The sequence below is a fragment of the Marmota marmota genome, unplaced genomic scaffold (assembly GCF_001458135.2).
Source record: "Marmota marmota marmota unplaced genomic scaffold, marMar, whole genome shotgun sequence".
In the NCBI taxonomy this organism is placed as follows: Eukaryota; Metazoa; Chordata; class Mammalia; order Rodentia; family Sciuridae; genus Marmota; species Marmota marmota.
Genome location: NW_025999924.1, coordinates 5668433 through 5694996, shown reverse-complemented (window position 1 = coordinate 5694996; position 26564 = coordinate 5668433). Strand labels below are relative to the sequence as shown.

At 39.5% G+C, this 26564-nt stretch overlaps 1 long non-coding RNA gene across 1 annotated transcript; it reads right to left on the bottom strand.

Moving 5' to 3' along the window:
- Positions 1-11003: 11003 nt before the first annotated feature.
- On the bottom strand, positions 11004-26015 carry LOC125615736. Its single transcript, XR_007346320.1, has 2 exons — positions 25953-26015; positions 11004-11102 (listed from the first exon to the last, which is right to left on the bottom strand). It is a non-coding gene; the product is annotated as an uncharacterized LOC125615736 (long non-coding RNA).
- Positions 26016-26564: the final 549 nt, after the last annotated feature.

Here is a 26564-nt window from a genome sequence, read left to right as displayed (position 1 = left end):
CCTCATCTATTACATTTTCTCTTTAACTTTAATTTTGGAAGCACCTTGCTGTAATCCTCAGGCATTTGTGATTTTAGCTTCACTGATCTTATTCTACCAATTCTTTTTATTTTATTTATGTATTTATTTTTGGTACTGAGGATTGAAAATAGGGGTGCTCTACCACTAAGGAATGTCCCCAACCCTTTTTATTTTTTATTTAGAAACAGGGTCTCACAAATTTGCTGAGGCTGGTCTCAAATTTGTGATCCTCCAGCTTCAGTTTCCCCAGTAGCTGGGATTATAGACATGCACCACAGTGCCTAGATGATTTCTTTTTATTTTGTCCTGAATTTTAACCACTTACTTTAATTTTGACCTCTGTATCCTGGGGCAGAGGGGTGGACTTTCAAAGCCATGCTCAAGTTCTGCAATTTCACTGATACCTACTTGGTTAAATGCATTACTTTTCTGAATTTTAAAATTGTAAACAGTTGCTTCTTCTGGAAGCAAAATTAAATACACAATGGGAAACAGAGGCCAGGAGCTAATAGAGATGTGATGTGCTTTTGATATTAACATTTCTCTTCTGAGTAAACATTTCTGTGTGAATACTCTGTGAAAGCCACAAATTGAATCCATCTAGCACTAAGCCAAAGAGATTTAAAGCACAATAGAATAGCCAAGAATAACAGAACAAAGCAACAAAATGAAAAGAATATTGCCTCTGAATCTCATAAGAGAGAAGAGTTATTTCTTTTAATTGTTATAACAAAAACACACAGATTTTTTCAGCTGTCAAAAATCAATCTTCAGAACTAAATTCCATGTTCAGAATCTCAAGATCTCTTCTCCCTCAGGAAAAAACATCCTAAACACCATCATATCCTTTGCATTCAACACTGAATTCAAATGAAGGTTTTGAGGACCCCAAAGATCTTATTTGGGTCCAGACGATTCTCTCTGAGGTCAGGCCAGTCCAAGTAGTCATTATTACTGAAAGCAGAAATCAATTCCTTGGACAAGTTGTGCACAAAAAGAGGAAACCTGACAGAGACTGCTGTAATTTCCACCAACCAAAATAACAAAGACTCCTTCAGAATTCTAGTTTTAGACTGGCCAGTGATCCTCTCCCTTAGAAAATAAGCCAACATCTCACTCAGATTTCTATGGGGGACATAATTCTACACAGGAGATGCTGACATTGTCTTTGCAGGTCAGGACCTGTCTATGACAAAAAGTAAAATTAGAATAATTTATGAAATTGAGACTGAAATATTCCTCCTTCAACTTTTGCATACCTCCCTTTGAAATTCTGTTGACCACTATGAAATCCACAGATTTCTATATGTTCTGAAGTTTCATTTGAAGACCCGAATCTTCTAAAAGCATCATGGAATATTTTTTCTACAGACTAATAAGTTCTAGGTGGAAAACAGGATGACATGGGTATGAGTTCTCTTTTCAGAGATAAATGTCATGAGATTGCAGCCTGGCACTCTTTTTCTTGTTGTTGTTACCAGGGATTGAACCCCGGGGTGTTTTACCACTGAGCCACATCCCCAGCACTTTTTATTTTTTATTTTAAGACAGGTTCTCACTAAGTTGCTTAGGACCTCACAAGTTGCTGTGGCTAGCCTTGAACTTGCAATCCTCCTATCTCTTGCTATTATTATTATAGGCATGTGCCATTGTTCATGGTTGAGGGCTGGCACTTGAGTCAGACTTGCCTGGTTTCAAATCCTGGCTCAGTTATTGATAGCTCAAATGACTTTGGGCATGTTACTTAACCAATGCGAGATTTGGTTCTTCATCTACAATCTTATAACAAATCAAATCATTCCACTCATGAAATCATGAATGGAATTTTAAATATCTATAACTATGAGACAAATTACCCCAAATCCTAGTGACTCAAAACAACAATTTATTTACTTGTAATTCTGCATTGTTTGATGGCGCTGCTACCTTTATCAAATGTCAGGTCTCCATCTATTTCTGAGCTCTCCATTCTGTTCTACTGGTCTGTCTTCCTATGTAAGTTCTATGTTATCATTTCATTGTGACTGTGGGTAAATGTGACTGTGTTGCCCTTGATCGATTTTTTAATAGATCGTTCAATGAAATTTTATGAACATTACATTTCTTCTTCCTTTTCACAATAAGTATAATTTATCTTATGGAGAGGGGCATATAATTATTAGTGAGACTTCTTTAAGAATGGTAGACGGCAAAAGGACTTGGTGGCCCACCTGTAATCCTAGTGACTCAGGAGTCCAAGGAGCACAAATTGCAGGTTCGAGGCCAACCTCAGCAACTTAGCGAGACCCATCTCAGAATAAAAAATAAAAATGTCTGGGGGCTGGGGATGGGGCTGGGGCTGTAGCTCAGTGACAGAGTGCCTGCCTTGCACATGTGAGGCACTGGGTTCGATCCTCGGCACCACATAAAAATAAATAAACAAAATAAAGATATTGTGTCTATCAATAAATATATATATATTTAAATGTCTGGGGATGTAGCTCAGTGATAAAATATCCTTGGATTCAATCCCTTATACCAAAGTAATAATAATAATAATAATAATAGCAAGTAAGTTTTATTTAGTCACAATTATTTCCCCCAAGAATAGAAAAATCATTAATTATATGTTGAGTGTCTTTAGGTCTTCAGATCCATCTAGCTACTAGATGACTTATTAAATCCTTCTCACAAGGATTTTTTAGGTTAGGAATTTCTTCCTCATCTTTTATTCAGTCCCAGCAATATAGGAGCCCATGAGAGCTTTGTCAGGTGTTCTAATTATTTTATGGGGTGGGTTAATTATCTCATCTACTGGCTTCATTTTGGAGAGATTTGCCTTTACTCTTTGTTATTATTTGAATCTCAAATATTCCCAAAGGCCCATGTGTTAAAGGCTTGGTCACCAGCCTGTGGAACTAGGTGGTAGCACCTTTGAGAAGCAGGGTCCAGAGTAAGGAAGTTACGTCCTTGGGGACATGCCCTTAAAGGGAATATTAGGACCTTGACTCCTTCATTTCTCTTTTTGCTTCCCAGCTTCCATGAGATAAAAGACCTCTTTCATTACATGATAGTGTATCATGTAATCCTGTCATGATACACTATCCCTCCACAGGTCCAAAGCAATGTAAAGGTCAAGCGAACATCAGAGGAAAAGACCACCAAGAGACTGTCTCATGCAACAGCAAAGGGTTTATTGGGGGTCCAGCATGCTGGGGCTCCAAGCCTACCTCAAAGAGGTAAAGAGCAAAGAGCCCGGAGAACAGCTTGAGCAGAGCTTATATACATTCTTTGAAAAGGGCAGGGACTTCACATACAGCATAACAAATCACCTCACGACGAGGGAAAATCAAACAACTCTAAAACATGATTAGCACATTCACTGGCGGGAACAAGTTAGGTAGGGGTGATTGGTCAGTACAAAAGGGGTATTCGTTTGAACTGATTGGTTTAAGCCAAGAGGGGTGTACATGCTGAACTACATGGTTTCCCAACACGTTATCAACCACCATAAACTACTGGGAGGGTTATCTGGCATCCCAGGTATTTCCCTGTCTCATGCTGATTGGTGGCTGCTAGGGGGCTGCTAAGGATCCCCACCTAGCCTGACTGAGTCAGCGACACCTGGCGCAGCAGATCTCTCCTGTAGATAAACAACTTAGCAGGGTGGGAATGTGCCTAGGAGTGCTCTGTGGGTTTTTCCAAGGACAAAGGCCATGTCCCTTCCTTGGACAGCTTTGCTCTGAGATAGAGGCTGGTTATTCAGCAATAGAGCCAAGTGATCATGAACTGAAACCTCTGAAACTGTGAGCCAAAAATCAACGTTTTCTCTGTTATATCTCAGGTATTTTGTCACAGTAATGGAAAGCTGAATAACAAACTTCGTTTCCTTTGATTTCTTTTGGATAAAATCTTAATATTTCATTCCCTTCAAAATGGATTCCCCCAAGTTTTAGGTCTTCAACCTGAAACTGCCACTTAACAGTAGATACTTTGTCTCCAAATGTTAACCCCTTCCCTCTATCTAATCTCCCAGTTTATCTTCTGCCTGGCAGCTTCCTGCCCCATCTTCTTAGCTCTACCTGCCTTGTGCAAAGACAGGTAAAAATGAGAATTTGTAATCACAATGTCCTTCAAAGAAGGGTAGAGCCTTGTAAGTAAAAGCCTTTTTGTCCTCTTGAACATTTGAATGGGTTTGAATATGCAAAAATGGGTCCTGATCTTAGCTTGGAATTAGAGGCCAGTGAGAACTGCTGTGTTCCATATAAAGAATAAGAATTTGAATTTAGGGTCTGCAATACAGGAAGAAAAGGATACTAAGGTAATATGGAATCCAGAAAAGAGGAAGAGAAACAAGCAAGCTACTGTGTTGCTGAACCCCTATACATTTAAGAAGCCAATAGAGTAATTCTTGGAAACAGGACTCGTAAAATATTCCAGACATTTAAGGAGTTCATATTCTTGAGCTGTGAATATCCATATACCATTCATCTTCCTCAGTTTTCACTAAAGTAAGATTTAAAAAAACAAAAAAAACCCTTATGTTTACAGATACTCCTGTGTGGGTCAGGGTGGGGTAGGGGTGTTATGCATATGTATCAGTTGAGAGCCCCAATAGAATTGACCAATGGATTCAGGTGGTGCAGAATGAGACAGCCTGTGGAAAACACAGTGAGACAATCTATTAACTAACCATGTCCAGTGGAAGCAGGAATCAGAGTCAGAGGTCATAACAAAGACAAGAAGGAGAAGGAGGAAATAAAAGAGGAACGGGAAGAATATCCGAGCGGCTCAGGAGGCTGAGACAGGAGGACCAAGAGTTCAAAGTCAGCCTCAGCAACAGGTGCTAAGCAACTCAGTGAGACCCTATCTCTAAATAAAATATAAAATAGGGCTGGGGATGTGTCTCAGTGGTTGAGTGACCCTGAGATCAATCCCCAGTATGAAAAAAATAAAATAATAAAGGAGGGGAAATAGATGATATAAGGCATCCAGGATTTGTTTTATATGTAAGGATGGCTGGGAGAAGGCCATACCTACCCCCCAAGAATGCACCTGCCTCCCCACATTAGAGATTCACAGAAATCCTAGGGAGGGCTTTGGACTTCCTACAGTAAAGCAATTTGTATCCAACTCAATCCTTTCTAGAGCTTATAACATAGGAGACTTAAGCCAACATTTAGATAGTTTTTGTTATTTTTATATTTTAGAAAGAAAAAAATTATTTTTGTTTCTTTATTTGCAGCCAAATTTAAACATTAAAATATTGCATTTTCTTGTCAAGTTTCATGTTTTATAGTTTTCTTGCTATTAACATTAAAATATGTAAACAGAATACTTATGTATTCTGAAACCTGTAAAAAAAATTTTATTGTGTACTAGTTAATCAAACTGCTCTAATGGTCACCAGTGAAGAACCAAAGACTAACTGTAAATACTGCATAGTTATGAAAATATTGAGGACAACAAACCATTCTTGTTTTCTTTTTCTTGGTATGTGTTCATATAGTCAACTGTTCTCCCTACAGACAGCTTTAATCATTAGCCCTTACTCCCAAACAGGGAGGCTAGGCCGTGGTATAAAAGTGTATCCTAACTTCCTTCCAGCTTCTAGTCCTAAAAGTGCCCTCAAATTCATCATGAGACCATATTTTTATGGTGTTTTTCATGAATATCATAATCATTATAAATATTTTAAAAGGAAAAATGAGGTTTACCAGTCAAAATGTTTCTTCTGTGACCCTGAGTTTTGTATCATCTCTTTCTAATCCCTGACTTGGACACTTGCCAGCAACATTCTTCTTTTCCTTAATCGTACACTACAGTGCTGCATTGTTACTTAGCTTCCTCACTAACTTTCATTGCTGGTCTTTGCAAGTTTGAGCTCATCAGTCCCCAAACTGGTCTTACACCTCTCTAGGACTTTCCACAATGGACAAGAAACAGTTTTATAATTATCCTTCAAGGACTCATCTGATTATTTCCTCAATAGTTAAGGCAGCTCTTGGCTGCCCTCTTCTGGGATCAGGTCCCCAAGCCACCCATTCCTGTTGACCAGCAAACCTTTAAGTCCAAGGTGCCCTAGGAGATGGATGGGACAGGTGTAACAGTCATTTGGCTATATGTTTTGATTTTCTTCTGCTGCTGCCATAGGATCTGAGTAATGCTATTTTACATATATGTATCTATTTTTCATTTCTTAAATACCATAGCTATTTTACCAACAAGAAATATTATAGATGTGTACTATTGCTCGCAGCTAAGACATTTTTTAAAACTCTGTGTGTGTGTGTGTGTGTGTGTGTGTTGCTGGGGATTGAACCCAGAGCCTCACATCTGCTAGGCATTCATTGTATCACTAAGATACATTCTCAGACTCTTGTAAATTTTTCTAAAAGATAACTTCTCACATTATTCTGGGATGGCTATTTTTGTTTGTTTGTTTGTTTGTTTTTGGTACTAGAGATTGAACCCAGAGATACTTAACCACTGAGCCACATCCCAGCCTGTTTTTATTTTTTCTTTTGAGACAGGGTCTCTCAAAGCTGCTTAGGGCCTTATTAAGTTGCTGAGGCCATCCTTGAACTTGCAGTCCTCCTGTCTCAGCCTTCTGAGCTGCTGGGAGAGGTGTAAGCCACTGTGCCTTGCTGGGATGAATAATTTTTAAAGATTAAAAAAAAAAAAAAAAGAATATGCTTCTTAAAGTTTCCAGTTTCTAAGTTGGCCCAACTAATCATCTAAGAACATAAAAGGCGTGTGCGCGCGCACACACACACACACTTTTCTTTGAGATATAATTAATAATTAGATTGCATAGGATCTTTAGACTTTTACTTTCATCTATTCTTAAGTTAAGGACATAGTTTTTTCCTAAATTAAGAGCTCTCTTCTTGGTTATGTCAAGGCTATTTTGAGGTTGGAGAAGTGCAACAACAAAACAAAAAGAAAAGAGAATTCTCTTACATTGCTGGTGAGAGTATAAAATTACACTATTAGCAAACTCTGTGGCAGTTTCCACTACAGTGACATGTTTGCCATTTTATAACGCAGCATGTATACTCCTCAGTATTCACTCAAGAGTAATGAAAATGTCTACATAAAGCCCTATAAGAGAATGTTCATAGCAGCTCAATTTATAATTGCTCCAAGCTAGAAACAACTCAATGTCGACTAACCTTTAAACAAATAAACAAATTCTGATACACTCGAAGAGTAGAATACTAGTAACAGTAAAAAGAATAGCAAGGCATGGTGGCCCAGTCCTGTAATCCCAGTCATTCATAAGGCTGAGCAGGAGGATTGCATGTTCAAGTCCAGCCTCAGCAATCTAGCCAGATCCTGTCTCAAATTTTTTTCAAAAATGAGAGAGGAGAGGCCTAGGGAATGTAGCTATGGTAAACTATTTGCTTACCATATGTGAATATGTGAGACTTGGGTTCAATCCCCAGTGCCACAGGAAAAATATATATATATACACACACTCTTTGACCCTATTTAGTATAATGTTCTAGAAAAGGCAAATAGGCAAAACTTCTAGGGTATAGTGGCAACCTTTGGTAGGGATTTGATAGTTACTGATGGGAATCAGCAGAGAAGAACTTTCTGAGAAGATGGAAATATTCTATATCACAGGTAGGAACCCATTTGGTACCTCAAAATTGGTATAAAGATTATTTTGAATTAAGACATTTGAGATTCAAAAAATGCAGAAAGAAGTTTTCTTTGAATTTGCCTTATCTAATTAAAGGCCAAAACTTCTGAGAAATGAGACCCACCATCAATTTCCTCTTCAGGGAAGTTTCTACTACTAGAAAAGAGACCAAGGGAAAAAAAATCTACCATAAATCCCCTCTCCAAGGGAGTTTTGTGGTCTTGAAAAAGACAGAAAGACATGCTCATACCGGTGTCTTTTTGCTTAAAGACACCAAGTTTTAGCATGGTTTGTTATGAAGAAATAGATAACTGATAGACTCTTGGAATGACCACGAAGAAATTCTACTCCGGGAAAGGCAGGCTTGAGTTGGGCTGGGGTTGGAGAATTTCTGCCTGTGGGAGGTCAGTAGAGTACAGTGGTTAAAACAGATGAACTCTGCAGCCAAACTTCTCTGGTTAATAATCCCTGATCCACTACCCACCTGTTGCATGACTGTTGGCAAGTCACTAATCCTCTCTGTACCTATGTCTTCTCGTCTCCAAAATAGGAAAGGCTGGGCACAGTGATGCACATCTATGATCCCAGGAACTCAGGAGGCTGAAACAGGAGGATCACAGAGCCCCTGAGCAACTTAATGAGACCCTGTCTCAAAATTGAAAAAAAAAAAAAAATTGAAAAGGGGTTGGGGATGTGACTCAGTGACTAAGCACCCCTGGGTTCAATCCCCTTTACCAAAAACAAACAAAAACTAAAATGGTGGAGGGAAGGTGCGGAAATAATGGTAATGATTGTTGGGGTGGCAGCCTTCCCTTCCCTCTCCCCTTCCATGATGGCCATGGGCGGGGACTTTCCACCTGGCTGAGGAGACAGGAACTGGCCAATCAGAAGCTGACATGACAACCGACCTCCACCACCACGGGTTCCTGCTGGCTGAAACAATTGCCCTGTCAACTCATATCAGCCCTGACCAACCAGCGACAGACAGATACCCCATACTCGGCTAGGCCAACTTGCTGTTGGTAGCTGCAATTTAGATGGCATAGGCCTCCTACCTCCAGCTTCCCTATTAGCATTGTTCTTGCCTTTCCTGCCTATGACTTACCCAGCCCTCACCCTTTCGCGGACCAGCGAACCTCACCTGGGAGTGCCCCCCAATAAACCTTCTTATTCTTATCCCTTCTTATTCCTGTTCTGTGGTTCCTGATCTCACGCGCTCTTTCTGCTTTACAGTGATAACGTTCCTCCCACATTATTGTTGTGGTTAAGTAAGTTAACATATATAAAGTAATTAGAGTAGTGTTTGGCATAGAGTAGGGTTTGGGGGTTTTTTTTGTTTGTTATTTGTTGTTCTGTTTGTTTGTTGGCTGGTACCGGGGATTGAACCTGGAGGTGCTTTACCACTGAACTAAATCCCCAGCCTTTTTATTTTTTTTATTTTGAGACAGGCTTTCACTAAGCTACTTAGGGCCTCACTAAGTTGCTGAGGCTGTCTTTGAACTTGTGATTCTCCTGTGTCAGCCTCCTGAGCCACTGGAATTACAGGCAGCATATGGTAGGTTTTATCTTTTTTTTTTTTTTTTTTCCAGAGCAAAGGTATCTTCATCATCTTTTAAAATTATCAACTGTGATTTACTCTCTATAGAGTATCTAGGCTTATGAAAATACTGTTTTGCCCTTCACATACTTAGTAATATTAAAAGGGTCTGGTAGTGTGGCTCAGTGGTACACAGGGCCCTGGATTCAAACCCTAACGCAGCTAAAAGAAAGTAAAGTAAAACATGTATGAAAACATAAAATTACACCAAGTTTAAGTTTAAAAATCTAGTTGATTTTTATTTGCAATTCTGGAATCAGGCAATACCTTTTTCAATAAAAGAGAATGAAAGTTTCAATCAGCTGAGCACAGGAGGCTGGTGTTGTAGGCAGAATAGTGATGAAGAAAGCAGAAACACAACAAAAAGAGATGGTCATTCAACTCAGGGGTGCGTTACCTTTGAGCAACATTCCTAGTTTTTTTTATTTTAATTTTGAGACAGGTTTTCACTAAGTTGCTGAGGGTCTTGCTAAAATGCTGACCCTGACCTGAAACTTGTGACGTTCTCACTTCAGCCTCCTGGTTTGCTGGGATTATGGGCGTGGGCCATCATGCCAGATTGGTCCTTTCAAAGTTATTTTCTTTATAAAGCTTAAAACAGGTGACTTTCATGCTAAAACTGGCCTATTGAGGGACTTGGCTATTCTCTCCTTCTCAATATTAGATAAACAACTTAGTCTTAGCTTGGTGGCATGGAATTTTAGCATGAGTGACTCCATTTTGGTTTGATCTGTTGGGCCTAGTACAGGATTTCAGTCCAATCCAATAGTCTCCTTATAATTTTGTTTAACACATTGCATGTGAAAAAAAAATGATATCAGGTCCTTCCAAATAAGTCAGTTATCAAAAAGGAATACTTGGTTTAAAGGCAGAAAGGTAAAATTTGAAGACAATCAGAATATTATAATGTAATGGTAGAAAACATACACTACACTTTTAATTCTATATGAATATTTCATAACTTTGAAATTCTCTTTTCTTTTTTCCTTCTTTTCTTTCTCTCTCTCTTTTCTTTCTCTTTCTTTCTTTCTTTTCTTTCTTTTTTTTTTTTTTTTTTGTGGTACTAGGGACCAAGGGACCTCTCACATGCTAGTCAAGTGCATCATATGCACTGCCAGCTCTTTTTATTTTATTCTGAGGCAGGGTTTAGCTAAGTTGCTGAGGCTGGCCTCAAATCTGTAATCCTCCTGCATCAACCTCCCAAGTAGCTGGGATTTCTGGTAAATGCCACCACACCTGTCCAGAATTTTGCCATTCTAATTAGCAGAACCATTCACTTCATGAAATATCCACTCTCATAAAACAATTTTTCACTTTTTCTTTTTTAGTCTATAGACAGAATATTTTTTAATTTTTTATTTGTTTTAATTAGTTGATGGTAGAATGTATTTATACAATTTGATATACATAAATGAGGTATAATTTCTCATTTTTCTGATTGTACAGGTTGTTCGGTAGGCAGAATTTTTTTGTAAATTTATTTCTTTACTCATTTTATGAGTAATAAAGTTATCTCTATAGGTATTTTTACCAGTTTATTTCCTTCAATCCAAGTGGATCTTTTGGGTGTTTAACATTATAATTATAATTCTGTTTCTCTCTAGATGGGAAAAATGGTGTGGAGATTTCACTGGAAGAGTGGTTTGGCTACCTAGCTTGCAGCAGAGGCAGAAGGAAGACAGGCTACTGAGGCGGTGTTGCTGAAAGCTCCATCCTTGTCCCCCAGGACAATCCAATAATGAGGACATGATTTTAAGAAAAAAGAAAAATGTTTATTGCTTTGCTAGCAAAGGAGAAATACAGGGGACTCCTGTCCCAAAAGCTGTGATTCTACTCATCAGCAGGAACAGGCAACTTTTGAAGAGGTGACTCAAAGGCTACATTCCTCCTATTCTCTGTCTGAAGTTGTGATTCACTTGTTAATTTGGGGGATAGTCATTTCTGAGATCTTCTGGTACCATCCCCAAAGTCTGGATTACTTCATTCCCATGGTGGGACAAATAACTATGCCTAGGTTGGGGAATAAAGGGAACACTGTTTCCCCAGAAATTAGGGAGGGGGAGAGATTAGGGAGAAGCAGAGAAAGGAAGAGAAAGAAACACATTCATTTAAAAAGTAAGTTGTAGGGGTTAGGGTGGTGGCTCAGTGGTAGAGCGCTTGCCTAGCACGTGTGAGGCACTGGGTTCAATCCTCAGCTCCATGTAAAAATAAATAAATAAAATAAAGGTATGTATCCATCTAAAACTAAATAAAATTTAAAAAAAAAAGTTGCAGTGGCAGAGCAGCAAGGGCTTTATTCAAAACATAAAGTGGACCACTGTTAGGTCAGGACCCAGACACACAGATGACACACAGATGGAATAGACCACCTCTACCCCTAATCAAGCCCCAGATACTGCCAGTTCACCAGCAACACTGTCCTAATAATACACGGTTAGAGACAGTGTCTCTAACCGTGTATTATTAGGACAGTGTATGATTTTGTGGTGTTTTTTGTTTGTTTGTTTTGTTTTTTGCTTTAAAATACTATGCCAGCCCGGCGCAGTAGCACTCATCTATAATCCCAGTGGCTCAGGAGGCAGAGTGAAAAACCAGCCTCTACCTCAGAGCAAAGCCTATCCAAGGAAGGGGCATGACCTTTGTCCTTGAAAAGACTCACAGAGCACTACTAGGCACATTCCCACCCTGCTAAGTTGTTTATCTACAAATAACAGGAGAGATCTGCTGCACCAGGTGTCCCTGACTCAGTCAGGCTAGGTGGGGACCCATAGCAACCCCCTAGTAACCACCAATCAGCATGAGATAGGGAAATACCCGGGATGCTAGATGACCCTCCCAGTAGTTTATGGTGGTTGATAACGTGTTGGGAAACCATGTAGTTCAGCATGAACACCCCTCGTGGCTTAAGCCAATCAGTTCAAAGGAATCTCCCTCTTGTAGTAACCAATCACCCCTACCCAACTTGTTCCCTCCAGTGAATGTGCTAATCATGTTTTAGAGTTGTTTTATGATTTTCCCGCAGTGTGTGGTGATTTACTAAGAGATGCTAAGATGTATGTGAAATCCCTCCCCTCCCCAAAGAGTGTATAAAACTGAGGCAAACCCTGGGCTCGGGGCCTCTCAGCGTCACCAGTTGCTGTGTGCGCGCTCGGAGGACCAAGCTAGCTCACAATAAACACCTCTTTGCTGCTTACATCGATCTTGGTCTCTGGTGGTGTTTTGGGGGTCCCAAATTTGAGCATAACAAGAGTCAGGAGGATCTCGAGTTCAAAGCCAGCCTCAGCAACAGCAAGGTGCTTAGCAACTCAGTGAGACCCTATCTCTAAATAAAATAGGGCTAGGGATGTGGCTCAGTGGTTAAGTGTCCCTGAATTCAATCCCCAGTACCTCCCTGCCAAAAAAATACTATGCCATTTTCTTTCTTCCCAAATCTCATTTCCCAAAGACCAGATTCAGCTAGATGGGGATCACCCTGCTTACGTGAAATCTTTTTCATTTTGCATTCCATCTTTGGTCTTTTAATTTCCTTGACAGAATACAAGGATGCATGTTGATACAGAAAGTTGTTTTGGTGAGACAAGGAAATGGATTATCTCAGTGAGGTAGGACTTGAGTTTTTCCTTTGTTATGATGGATTAGCTAGAAGGGCTGAAAACAGGGGTAAGGGGTAGGAAGGATAAGGGTGAGGAAAATGGAAGAAAATGACTCAAGAAAAGAACACAGATCCATGAGAACTGAAATTAGAGGCTGGAAATTTGTAATAGGGACAGTTAGCATGGTTCTGGGATTTTTCTACAGAAAAGTCCCCAAATTTTGTCCCCAAACCATCAAGAAATGGTTGAAAACAGTCATTTATAATGAGTATGTGAGTGTGTGAGGACTGGAGAGTTTTACAACCTCCAAAATTCAATTTAGTTTTATGAGATAATTATATCTAGTGATCTCAGCTCATTAGCATTTAAAAAAAAAGTAGCATTCTCCTCAGCCCAAGGCATTCTTCAGAATGAGGAAAGGTGGGAGGGAGAGGTAGACTGAATTGAGAAACCTGAAGGAGAAGTGGGAATGCCCTTCTCCACAGACTCACCCAGAGATTAGTGGTTGGACTGTCCCCTCAGGGTGATTTGGAAATTTATGAGAGTGTTTTTGATTGTTACAGGGACAGCATTCAGTGAACCTAAATTGAACAGCATTTCTTATGTGACTTTAACATACACTGAATTTTCTAAGAATGTAATACTGAATAAACCGAAGAAAACGTGCTCCACACTTTCTTATATGAGAAACTTTACCAAGAAACATTGAGAACTTGAGAAAATGATACCACTAATAACATGTCAGCTAGTTTAAGTCAATATAATACACTGTTTATTTCTGCATTTGTTGCTTTTCAGTCAATGATTTCCAAGTATGGGTACAGATGGATGACTATCCCAGTATGTATTCAAGTGAAACTGTGACTAAGCCTAAACACACGTGTGGAATTGTGTATTTTCTTATCCATCACTTCCAGTTTATTTATTATGATAAAGGGAACAATATCTATGTATGAGCTGGGTGTGGTGGCACACGTGTGCAATCCCAGCTAATCTGGAGGCTGAGGGAGAAGGGTGGCAAGTTCAAGGCCAGTTTGGCAATTTAGAGAGAAACTATCTCAAAATGAAAAGGGAGGGGGATGTAGTTCAATGGTAAAGTACCTCTGATTCAATCCTCTGTACAAAAAAATACACACACCTCATACGAAAAAAAGAAGGGTAACACACACACACACACACATTATATTTATATATAATACAATAAAGAGCAGGAGGTGTAAGATCTACAGAGTTGAAACCCATTGGCCTAGAGAAAGAACTTTTCACTTTGGGATCATCGTTTCATTTTGACAGTATGAAAATCAGGAACCCATCCATTTACACAGAAGCATAAACATTTGCATAAACAGCCTGTGCTGTAGTATATAAAAATACATGCACTTTTTTTTTTCCTAGTGCTGGTGATTGAACCTAGGGCTTCATGCATGCTAGGTAAATAATCTAAAGCTGAGCCATGTACCCAACCTGAAAGTAATGTCACACTTAGGAGGGATATTTGGAAGATAGGGTCACAAGAAGAGCATATGAATAGTTCAATAGCTATTTTAAAAGCTAAACTTCATAGGGTACAAACAAACAAACTTTATTCCTTCCCACTCCTGTGCATTCTTGTCTGTCCCAGGACAAATTTTTAGGCATATTCTATAGTATTTTTACTTCTGGGGCATGCCCCATGGTATTCAGATAATAAATCTAGTTCAGTCCAATAATCTATATTCCAAGCTCTCACCAATTCAAGTTCTCCTCTCCTTCAAGCTCAAACCTGTTTTCAGGTTTAAAGCTTTGATGGGGAAAGAATATGGCTAGTGTTGTTATTGCTGTTTACCGTTGATAAGTCCTTGCTTCCCCGAATGCTGAAGGATAACACCAGAGAAGCACGAGAGGCAAGTGAAGAGTAGAAAGTGGAAGGCTTTATTAAAGGATAGCAGAAAAGACTTCTCCCAGAGTAAGAATGGGACCTGAAAGGTGGAATCCATGGAAGGGGGAGGTCTTCCCATTTTTGATAGCTAAGGTCTTCTTTCAGCTTTCCCACACTCCGGTCCTTTGTTTCCCATTATCTTGCAGTAACAGAATGCAGGTAGGAAGGTCTAAAAGGTGGGGGATAGGTGGGCTGAAGGAGATATCTGGGCAGGAAGGGCCTGGTGCTGTTTTGGATTAGCACTTTCCTGTTTGCAGGTAGCTGCTTCATTAACAGTTCCTTAGGATGGGTTCTGGGCCTTGGGGACATTAACATTTCAATTTCCCAAGTGCTGCTCTGGTTTCCTGGACTCTATTCTCTATAAAGGCCTCCATTTTATTTATCTTACTCGATATTAGACCTGATTACCTAACTACACCTAACTACACTAACTACCTATCTGTAAATCTGGCTTCAGTGTCATCCCAATTTTCCACTTCAACCCCATCCCAATTTCAAGGTTGCATTGACTCCTTATATTTTCTTGGGGATGGGGGTAAAGAGAGGAAGCAGAAGTAAGGGATGGGAGGGTTTACATAGTTGAATCTGGTTTTGGTGCCCTTCAGATTGGACAGAGTCTTAATGCTGATTCTCTCCTGTGATGAACTTTCCTAGATACTTTCCTACTTTCCCACTTGGAGAATTTCTCACATTACAAAACAATCCCTAAAACGGTTTTCTAGGGCAATGGCTCCTCTAGCTGGTCACATGTGGTCTTCTCTTGGCTCCTGGTTTCCAGTGTCCCATATCTATACCGAAATCACCATTTCTTCCAAGCCATCTTTTTGGGCCACATCCAATTCTCTTCACTACTGAGTTTATACCTGGCTCATCAGTAACTACTAAATTTTCTACTCCAAGAACTTTTAGGTGCAGGTAACTCTGTTGTCAGAAAAGTGGGTCACCACAGCCTCCAGAATTTCAAGTGTCTTGTGCTCTTCAAGCTCCAAGGGCAAATGTGAAGCTGAGTTTTTTTTGTTTGTTTGTTTTGTTTTGTTTTTGTGGTGGTGGGGATTGAACCCAGGGCCTTGTGCATGCAAAGCAAGCACTTTACCAACTGAGCTATATCCCCAGCCCCTAAAGTCCTTTTTATTGGCTTGAGGAAACTAAGCACCTTCCATCCCTTTCCCACTGCCAAGGGTAATGCCTGTCTATCACACGATCATGTAGTGGATGTTTAACATTCATCCTTCTTTCCTTCCTAGAATCAAATTTGCCTTTTGTAACTACAGATGGAGCCATAGGTATCTCTCTCCCTGTGGTACTCATAGCATTTATCCTAGTTCCTGGGCCACAGTAGGCAATAGCTGACTCTGTTTAAAGGATGAATGATGACTTCATTGGTAAAAATGTTTTCTGCATGTAATTTAAAGGAAAGACCAACACAGAAAATCCTAAATAAGGTTATTTTATGATTTTAATTTTCTTTATTTCTAATCCTCCAATTTTATCTTTTTATTCCAATTCTACTTTTCTCTCAACCTTTGATTCTTTTCAACTTCTTTTTCCTCAGGGCATATTCTATGGTACTTTTACATTTCACCTATTCATTTTACACTTTTGGAAGTTTGGCTGAATTTATCCTCTGCAGTAGAAAAGAATGTGAACAACAAGGAGACTTCTCAGAATCTTTGAGATTCCCTTTCATTCTGCTAAAGTAAAAAGAGCTTCTTCCCTGGATGACAGAGGAAAATTGCTGCCTTTTAAATTTCTTTCTACAAAAGGGACCCTGCTTTAAAGGGGAAAGTATTTATAAGTAGAATAAGTGGATTTGATTCTTCTTTTCGTGACTCATGTTGTTGACACAAAAGGAAAGAAAAGCATCAGAATTGTTACACTTACCTCATGGGTTACTGCAGATAGCCAGTTCCTTCCCCAGAAGCTGAGGTCTTTCTCAATTGACTTTGGATACCAAAGATGAATGAAAACACTGCATAGTATCAGTCACCTTACTGGACAAAGGCCCTGTATTCATAGACACTCCTTAGAAAGAAAGTGACTGAAATCCAAAACACACTGTAAAGCTTTAAAGGAAATTCATTTGCTTGTGTCAATGTGAAGTCCAAAGATGGTCATTGCTTCAGGAAGGACTAGATCTAAAGACTAAAAAGATTCTAGGGCTCTGATTATGTTTGTGTCTGAGAGTTATGTGATAGGAAGAATGGGAAATTCAGATTTTGTTCTATTGGAAATTTCATATTTGCATTCTTTCCATCTTAGTAACCTACAGACAGAGAATGACCTCCTAATAACCCATATGATAAAGTTTTCGAGAATGTTCTGATTGGTCTAGCTTGAGGCATGTGCCTCTAAATTACCACTTGCGGCCATGGAGATGCATGTTTCTATTAGGCAGGTCAAGGACCCATACCTGCCCCTGGAACTGGAGTAGACATGGGGGAACAGGTAGTCAGGTGGGATCAGCTTCACCTACACTACACAAATGGGTTCCCTCGAGAAATGAACATTTTGATATCAGAAAAGGTTAAGAAATGTTGATCAACCCTGGAAAGGTTTTAAAAATTTTAAAAGTCTCCACTTTAAACTCCTTCCCAAGTTTGAGGATAGCAATTCTTCATACTATTTTATTATCCATTCCAATATTTAATATATTCCTTTATATCAGAAATCATCTCTAGGGGATAGGAGTATAGCTAAATGATAGAGAACTTTCCTAGTATGCAGATCCCCAGCAACAGAAGAAAAAAAGAAAGAAGGAAGAAAGGAAAGAAAGAAAGGGGGAAAAATCTCTTTATTTTTATTTCTAATCAAAATCTCTGGTTTTGATGTTCTGATTTACAAGGATATTTTCTTTTATTGGAATCTAGATACAGATATCAAACTTTCTCTCTTTTTTTAAAAAAATATCTTTTTAGTTGGACACAATACCTTTATTTTTATGTGGTGCTGAGGATGAACCCAGCACCTCACACATGCTAGGCAAGTGCTCTGCCGCTGAGCCACAATCCCAGCCCCAAACTTTTTATCTCTTGATAGAGATATCAAACTTTGCTTTAATAACGTTATGTCTTGGAAAAGGGGAAAACTAGAAAGAAAAGAAAACCAAAAGGAAAAGCGACATAAATAAAATCAGATGCAAAGTAGCTGTAAGTGTGACATCATGTGTTTAATCCCCAGCACTGACAGGGAAAAAGTAGCTATAAAAATGAATGTGAGAGGCCAGGATTGTGGCTCAGTAGTAGAGCGCTCGCCTGGCGTGGGTGGGACCTGGGTTCGATCCTCAGCACCACACAAAAATAAAGTTACTGTGTTGTGTCCATCTACACCGAAAAATAAATAAATAAATATTTTTTTCAAAATGAGTATGAGCCAGGCAGGCATAGTGGCACACTCCTGTAATCCCAGGTAGTCAGAAGGCTGAGGAAGGAGGATTGCAAATTCAAGGACCTCCTCAGCAATTTAGTGAGACACTGCCTCAAAATAAAATTAAGCTAGGTGCAGTGGTGCAGACCTGTTTGTAATCTCAGCACCTAGGAGACTAAGGCAGGAGGATGGTGAGTTCAAGGCCAGCCTTATCAATTTAGCAAGGCCCTAAGAAAATTAAAAGGGCTGAGGACATAGCTAAGGACATAGTAAGTGATAAGACATCTATCTGCCTAGGGTTTGAAGCTCTGGGTCCCCTCCCCAGTACAAAACACACACACACACACACATCTTGTCAAAATGAGGAGTGTGATTCTGACTGAGATAATCAGAAGTATTATCAGAAGTACTATCACTGGGGTGAGCACTGGCAATATGGACAAAGACTTCCATGGTGACACTAAGTAATACTGATGAGCATATCAAGCAATCCTTAATTACTGCTGGAACAAGAAACTAGGTATTGGAAATCCACAGGTAATCCAAGCATTTCATTTTCATCATTCTTTCAGCTCTTTGCAAGCCTTTAATTAACTTTGTTGATAAGCACTAAAGCTATTCAAGTTTCAATTCCTGTTCCTTTACCTGTCAATTTTGAAACAAAGATGTTATTAAAAGTTGAAATTGTTAGCAGGAGTTCACTTGATACTTTGACTATATCCCTTGTCACTTTGAAACTTGCATTTTTTTCTTTTTTTTCCCCCACTCTTCTTTTCCCTAAACTTCTCTCCCTCGATTTCTTTTCTCTAGCCTTCTCCTTCCTGATCTCTGCTCCCTAATCTCATTTTCTCTGAATCACCTCTATAAACGCCCCTGTTCCTGCTGATGGGCAGAATCACACAGCTTTTGGGACAGGTGTCCCCTGTTTTTCTCCTTTGCTGGCAAAGCAATTAATCTTATTTTTCCTTTTTCTCAAAAGCATGTCCTCATTAATGGATTGGCATCAGGGATAAGGACAGAGCTTTTGGCAACAAAATGCCTGAAAATATGGTAGCATAAGACAAAAGAAAAAGAAGTCAAGAACTTTTATTATTCACCAAATGGCTCATAGCTGAATAAAACAGTAAAGTATAATGTGGGAGGGTGAGATGATTATAAAACACTTTAAATAAAGTGGGGGATTTAACAATCTATGGATTATTTGTTATATAATTAGGTGGTAGCGAAATAAGCCAATATCCCCAAACAATGTGGAATGTTCTGATATGTGGATGCTAACACAAAACAAGGTAGGGAGGGGTAGAATAGAAATTCAGTGGATTAGACAAAGGGGAATGGAAGGAAGGGAGGGGGCACAGGAATAGGAAAGACAGTGGAATAAATCTGACAAGTTTCCTATGTACATATATAAATACACCACAGTGAATCTCCACATCATGTACAACCACAAGACTGGGATCATAATTAGAATAAGATGTATTCCATGTTTATATAAATATGTCAAAATATACTCTAGCCAGGCATAGTGGCACACCTGTAATCCCAGCAGCTCAGAGTTTGGGGCAGAAGGATTTCGAGTTCAAAGCCAGCCTCAGCAAAAAGTGAGGCACTAAACAACTCAGTGAGACCCTGTCTCTAAATAAAATACAAAATAGGGCTGAGGATGTGGCTGTAAGAATGGCCTTAGGTCTTAGCCTAAGCAACTCCATTTTAAAACTCCAGTTTGAAACCTGCAGTCTCACCAGGCACAACTATGGAGCCCTCCAGTATGGCCCATGGGCACAAATAAGTTTCTTCTCCCCTCCCTGACAAACTCAGAGTGAAGTCTCTGGCATGTTGCTTTCACCCTGATAAGAGCTAAAATCGACAAGCAAGAAAATCAGGGTGGGGACCAGCAGACCAGATGCTTTAACCTCAGGACAAATGATGTCACTGAGAAATCTGGTAGCAGCTGGTAGGGATTGAAGGGATGGTTGGAAGCCCCAAAATTTAGTATAAATGATGGAGCAAATGAACAGACATTCAGCCAGCCAATGCTGATGCACAAAAGCCTGAGAGCCTGATGAAGATCTAGACTGACATCCCAACTCTTTTCATCTGCCTGATTCTCTGTGTTGTCTCACAATCTTAAATTCTCAGCAGCCCCTTGACTCTGGTGAGAAAAGGACTCTCCCTATGACAGCTTCCTCAGCCAGCCATCAGCTCCACCCCAGGAGAAGCCTCCCTTGGTTCCTGAGCTGATCACCTCAGCCTGATTGAGTGTGCATCTGCTGGACTTAAAGCCTAAGTCTTGAGACTTTTGATCTGACACTTGAGCTTAGCATGTAGAGGAAATTTCTGTCATGAGCCTGTCATGATTAAGTGTGTTTGCAGTGCTTAGAATTATTTGCTGTGAAGTGATTATGTCAATTGCTGTGCCTAGCATTAAGGATTGTCATTTTCTTGATTAAGGGCCTATAGAGAGAAATTGTATTGAGTGATTGGAGTGAATAAAGCATTGAAAAGGGCAGAAGTGCGTGGCCATTCTTTATTTCTCCCCCTGGACTGCATAAGTTTCAACTTTTGCCCATCGGCGACAATGGCTCAGTGGTTGAGTGTCCCTGAGTTCAATCCCTAATACCAAAAAAAAAAAAAAAAAAAAAATAGCATTCCAATTTTATAATAAGCCCACCTAGAGAAGGAGTTTTCCAACCTTACATTATTGATATTTTGGTCCAAAGGATTCTTTACTGTAAGTTACTTAGCAGCACCACTAGTCTCTTTTCACCAGTCTCCATCCAACAGGACAACCAAAAATGGTTCTAGTCATTACTAAATGTCCTCTATGGGACAAGACTACCCAAGTTGAGACTACTCACCTGGATGTACATATTTGTTAAGTATCACTGACTAGACTCTTGTGATAACCTTCTAAGCAATCTCTCAGATTCCAGGCTCAATTGTTTTCAATTATTTCCAGAATATTTGTATTAAGTGTAAACATGACCACATCACTTTTCCACTTAAATTAATTAAAGTCTCATTTTCTCTATCTCTTTTTAAAAAGAAAACTTTTCTGTACTATTGGGAATTGAATCCAGAAGCACTTTACCACTGAGCCATACCTCCAGTCCCTTTTTTTTTTTTTCTTTTTCTTTTTTGGTGCAGGGGCTCAACACAGGGCTCTGTGCATGCAAGGCAAGCACTCTATCAGCTGAACTATATCCCCAGCCCACCCTTAGCCCTTCTTATTTTTTATTTTGAGACAGAGTCTCACTAAGTTGCTTAGGACTTAACTAAATTGCTGAGGTTGTCCTTAAACTTGTAATCCTCCAGCCTCAGTCTCCCAAATCATTGGGGTTACAGGTCTGTGCCACTGTGCCTGGAAAAGCTCCTTCCTTGTATAGAAAAAAGTCAAAACTACTTTGAATAAATTTTGCTTTCTTTTGTTTGACAATGCTGGGGATCAAACCAGTGCCTTGTGAATCCTAGGTGAGCACCCTACCATTGAGCTATATCCCCAGGCCCTTAAAACTACTCCAAATACCACAAAGACTTTTAAGATATATTAATTGGAAGTTGAAGTTGAACTCAGGGGAACTTAACCCTTGAACCATATCCCCAGCCCTCTCTCTCTCTCTCTCTCTCTCTCTCTCTCTATATATATATATATATATATATATATATATACACACACACATATATATGTATATTTATATATTTACGTATATACATATATTTTTTAAATGAGGTGACTTTTTTTTTTTGGGTATTGGGAACTAAACTCAGGGGCACTCAACTACTGAGCCATATCCCCAGCCCTATTTTGTATTTTATTTAGATACAGGGTCTCACTGAGTTGCTTAGTGCCTCTCTAAATTGCTGAGGCTGGCTTTGAACTTGTGATCCTCCTGTCTCAGCCTCCTGAGCCAGTGGGATTACAGGTATGCACCACTGTGCCCAGTTAACTTATTTTTTATAGCTTTATTTTAGTCATTTATATTTTTTATGTGGTACTGAGGATTGAACCCAGGGCCTCACATGTGAGAGGCAAGTACTACCACTGAGCAACAACCCCACCCCCCCTTTTTATATTTTCTTTAGAGACCGGGTCTAAGTTCCTTAGGGCTTCACTAAATTGATGAGGCAGGCTTTGCATTTGCAACCCTCCTGCCTCAGCCTCCCCAGCCACTGGGATTATGGGCATGCACCACCTTGCCTGCACTTTCTTACCTTTCTTTGGTACTGATCCATGTTGGAAGTTATTAGTAATTATGTCTGTCTGTCTCTCTCTTTTCCTTTTTGTGGTTCTAGGGAATGAGTTCAGAGGCACTCACCATTCAGCTATGTCCCCAACTCTTTTTATTTTTTTATTTTGAGACAGGTCTCACTAAATTGCTAAGACAGAGCTCAAATTTGTGATCCTCCTTGCTTCAGCTTCCTAAGTCACTGTAATCCAGGCGTGCACCACCATATCTTGTTCATCTTTGTCCTTTCTTGCTTCATAAATATCCTAATGCTGAACTGCCTTCTAAATCTTTCCATGGTACTTTTTGGAATCTTGGTTTCATGGGACATTACTAAGGAATGACTTAACAGTTGTAACTTTTATGGGCCAATAACCAGCATCAAATCAGGATGAGGATCTCTAAGCAGATTCCAAAATTGATAGGTGATTTAAAACTCTGCCCTTCCCTGAATCCTTAGCACTTCTCTCTCCAAATGAGATGCAACTGTTGGCAAGCAGGGAGGACCACAATATGGATTGAGATTTATGCCAGCTTATAGGGCTTATTATAGAAATTTAGCTTAAGTTTTATTTCTTGCCCCTTTGAGTTTATGGTATGAGATTCATACCCACATGTGTCCCAAATAGAACTCTTGGTTTCCATCTTCCACCTAACCTGTTTCTCAGCCTAGCTTTCCTTTCTCAGGGAATAACACCAATATCCACCCAAGTTTGCAAATTAGAAACCAGGCATTATTTCTATTTTCTCTGCCTTATCATTTAGCATATCATTCTTGAAATTCTGTATCTTACTCTTAAATCTGTTCATATTGTTTCACCTCTCTCTGTCCATTCTTTGTTCATTCAGATGTTGTGGCAGATAACATGCAAATAACATTAATTTTTTAATTATGATCAATGCTATAGGGGAGTACAGGGGAACCAAGGGGTCAGGACCACCACCTGTGGAAGTGGCATTTGGGGCAAAACTTGAAAGCTTGTAATGTTGCTGAAAGCCAGGATCCTTGTCCCTGATGCCAATCCAATAATGAGGACACAGTTTTGAGAAACAGGAAAAAGGTTTATTGGTTTGCTAGAAAAGGAGAGACACAGGGGACTCCTGTCTCAAAGGCTGTGATTTTGCCCATCCACAGGTACAGGTTTTTGTTTTTGTTTTTGTTTTTTTTTTTACAGAGGTGACTCAAAGTCTACATTTCTCATGTTCTGTCTCTGGAGTTGTAATTCACTTATTAATTTGGGAGATAGATAGTCATTTCTGAGATCTTCTGGTACCATCCTCACAGTTTGGATTACTTTGTTGCTATGGTGGGTTTGTACTCAGGGACAGATAACTCTGTTTAAGATGTGGAATAAAGGTAATCCTGTTTCCCTTGAGATTAGGGAGGAGCATGGAGAGAGGGAGAGAAAGAAAAATAAATAAAAATAAAAATAAATTACAGTGGCAGAGTAGCAAGGGTTATATTCAAAGCATAAAGTGGACCACTGTTACAGTAAAAGTTGGTGGCAGAAGGTAGGAGAGCACATATGTTCTAGAAAAAACCATTTGTGTGATAACTTTCATCAGGGTAAATCGTAGTATGCAGAGAAACCTGAAAGTGTCCAGGACAATCCCAGCCCTCATCAACTTTCACCTGAATTACTGCAATGGCCTCTTACCCTCTTTCCCTTCCTGGAGTCTAATTTTCCTTATCTCTTTTCCAGAGACTCAAAAGAACACTCTTTCTAAAGTATGAATCCAATTATGTGTCTCTTACTCAAAACAAGTCTCATTATCCTTAAGGCTAAGTATCTGATCTCTTTAGCATACCACCGAAATCCCTGTGATGTGGTATCTGTGTTGTTGTCCAACACTTTCTCATGGTTGCCAGAAACCTGGGTGGTGGCAGGCACTTCTCTTTGCATTTTTAGAAATACCTCACTCTGGCTTATCCCTGTATCTTTGTTTGTGCAATAGCTTCTAACCAGAAAGACTCTCCCTCCTGGAATTATGTTCAACTTTCCAGGCTTAACCTTTTAGGCTTCTTCATAGAATGTCCCCTTATAACACCCTGTACATGCCTCTACCATAGCACTTTGTACAAAGCCTTAAAATTCATTGACTCAATAAATAAATATTCATTCATTGGCTTCTTTTGGGAGATGCTAGAGGATACAGCAGTAAACAAAACAGATGTTACTCCTCAGGCTGGGGAATTTTAAATTTTAAAAGGGCTGGGGAAGTAGCTCAGTGGTAGGGCATTCCTGGTTTCAATCATCAGTACCTAAAAAAAAAAAAAGGAAAAGAAAAAAAAAAGAAAGAAATATAAATCTGCAACCTGCATGAACTTGTAGCACAGGTGGAGCAGTGTTGGATTCTTTGTCTTGTGAATTTAAAGCATAAAATTCATGAATAGCAGTCTGTAAAGAAAAATGTAATTTATTAAAGCAAAGTAAAGTAAATCTCCTGTGACTAGGAGGGGACCCACGAAGGTTGTCAAAAAATGGCTCTTGTCTAGGGGTTTATATGGATCTGTAGGTTTAAGGAAGTCAACCCCTGGCCCAATATTGGGAAAGGCACTCAGTATCCATGAGGCATTCATAAAGTCTTTAGTCCAATCAAAATATTGATCAGGTGTTTTTCCTTCTTCAGAGGAATTATGGCCTCCAGGTCACGTATGTTCCTATGGACTCCAGGTCACATAAGTCCTGATTTAAAAACAACCTTTTTGCAACTTCATCAGCAAAAACCTGCAGTTGTTTGTGCTCTGATTTCCCCTAGGGCCCATTTCCCTATCTGCCTAGCCTTATCTCTTCCTCTTGACCTCAAACTGAGGTAGGTTTCAGGCTCAGGTCTGTCCAGCTTCGAAGTCTATTCTCTTTCCATAACTATGTGGAGCCCATATTAATCTGAATAATTTAAAGGAAAAATAGTAACACTATTCATAAAAATGGTAGCACAGGTCATACATAAGTAGGATCTGGTTCATCCTAAGTGCTCAACAAATCATGCCATTTTGCTACTTTTTACTTTTTTTTTTTTTTCTTTTTGTACTAGGGATTGAACTCAGGATCACTCAACCATTGAACCATATCCTCAACCCTATTTTGGATTTTATTTAGAGGCACTGTCTCACTGAGTTGCTTAGTGCCTTGCTTTTTGCTGAGGCTGACTTTAAACTCTCCATGCTCCTGCCTCAGCCTCCTGAACTGCTGGGATTACAGGCATGCTTCACCTCACCTGGCTACATTTTAAATTTTTTTTTTTTTTTTTTTGGTTTGTTTTTGGTACCAGAGGTTGAACCCAGGGATGGCTAACCACTGAGACACATCCCTAGCCGTTTTTTATATATTAGAGATAGGGTCTTGCTGAATTGCTGAGGGCCTACCTAAATTGCTAAGGCTGGCTTTGAACTTGAGATTCTTCTGCCTTAGCCTCCTGAGCTGCTGGGATTACAAGCAAGTACCATTCTTGTAATGCCTGGCCCCCAGCCCATCCTTATTTTTAAGTTGCTTAGGGCCTTACTAAATTGTTGAGGCTGACTTTGAACATGCCATCCTCCTGCTTCTGCCTCTTGAGTTTCTGGAATTACAGGCATGAACCACCATGCCCAGCTGCATTTTACTTTTTAAAGAGGTGATTCTGAGAAAATGAGATTAGGGAGATCTGGAAGGAGAAGATCAGGAAAAGATCAGGAAAATTAGGGAAAAGAAGATCAGGGTCGAGGTCAGGGAGAAGAAGGTTGGGAAAAAGAAAAATACATAGTTTCAAAGCCATAAGGAATATAGTCAAAACATCAAGTGAACCCCTGTTACAGTGAGGGCATGGATGAAACTGATCATTATGCTAAGCACAATAAACCAGGCACAGAAAGACAAGTACCACATGATCTTTCTCATGTGAGATCTAAATAAATTGATCTCATAGGGGTTGAGAATATAAAAGTGGATATCACAAGTTGAGAGGTAGTGGTGGAGGGAGAAAAAGAGCAAAAGGTTGATTAATGGGCACTAAGTTCCAGTTAGATAGGAATAAGAAATTCTGGTGTTCTATTGCACAATAGTGTGACCATAGATAATACTTATGTTCCGTGTACTTCAAAAACCTAGACGGATTCTGAATGTTTTCACCATAAAGAAATCATAAATGAGGAGAGATATGCTTAATGTGATTTAAACATCACACAGCATATACATGTATTGAAATGTCACAGTGTTCTCCATAAGAACATACAATT